We start from the raw sequence: 669 nt of genomic DNA on the forward strand, positions 1-669 counted from the left end.
TTTTTTTTTTTTTTTTTTGCTTATATGGATATTCTGTTCATCTAGCACAATTCATTGGAAAAAATCATACTTCCTCCACTGGATTGCATTGTTTCCTTTGTTATAATGTAAATGAACCCAAGTTCATTTGCTAGATGCACAACAAAGACAGTCACTGAGACATCCAGTTATGTAGTAAGGAAGGGGTTTATTTGAGAGGCAGCCAATAAGGAGACAGGAGGGCAAGCCTCAAATCTGACTCAGTGGAAGAGGAGGAGAGTTGGGAAATTTAAAGACAAATGAAAAGTTTGAGTAAAAAGTTGCAGCTGGCTTAGTATCTGCAGCATGAATAGTACCATTAACCTTTTGGTTACTGGTTTCAATAAATCCTAAGTTGCATTTCCAGATACATTAAGGAATTTTTATGCCATCGTGGTAAAGCAAGATTTGGGGTATTCCTTTGATAGTGTAGAGAAGTCACATTTTATTAGCCCCACTTGCACATAAGCTGGAAATAGGTCCTAGAATTATACATATATTTTGTACAACTTTCCTTTCCAGTTCTCTAGCATATCACTACCTGGAGATTCAAACACCAAAAATGTTTATTCTGTTGTAATTGGGTAGTCTATTTTCTTATATCATTCGCCAAGTCCTAGTTATATCTAACTCATCTACATTATGTATGTG

The sequence above is a fragment of the Crocuta crocuta genome, unplaced genomic scaffold, assembly GCF_008692635.1.
Source record: "Crocuta crocuta isolate KB4526 unplaced genomic scaffold, BGI_CrCroc_1.0 scaffold236, whole genome shotgun sequence".
NCBI lineage: Eukaryota > Metazoa > Chordata > Mammalia > Carnivora > Hyaenidae > Crocuta > Crocuta crocuta.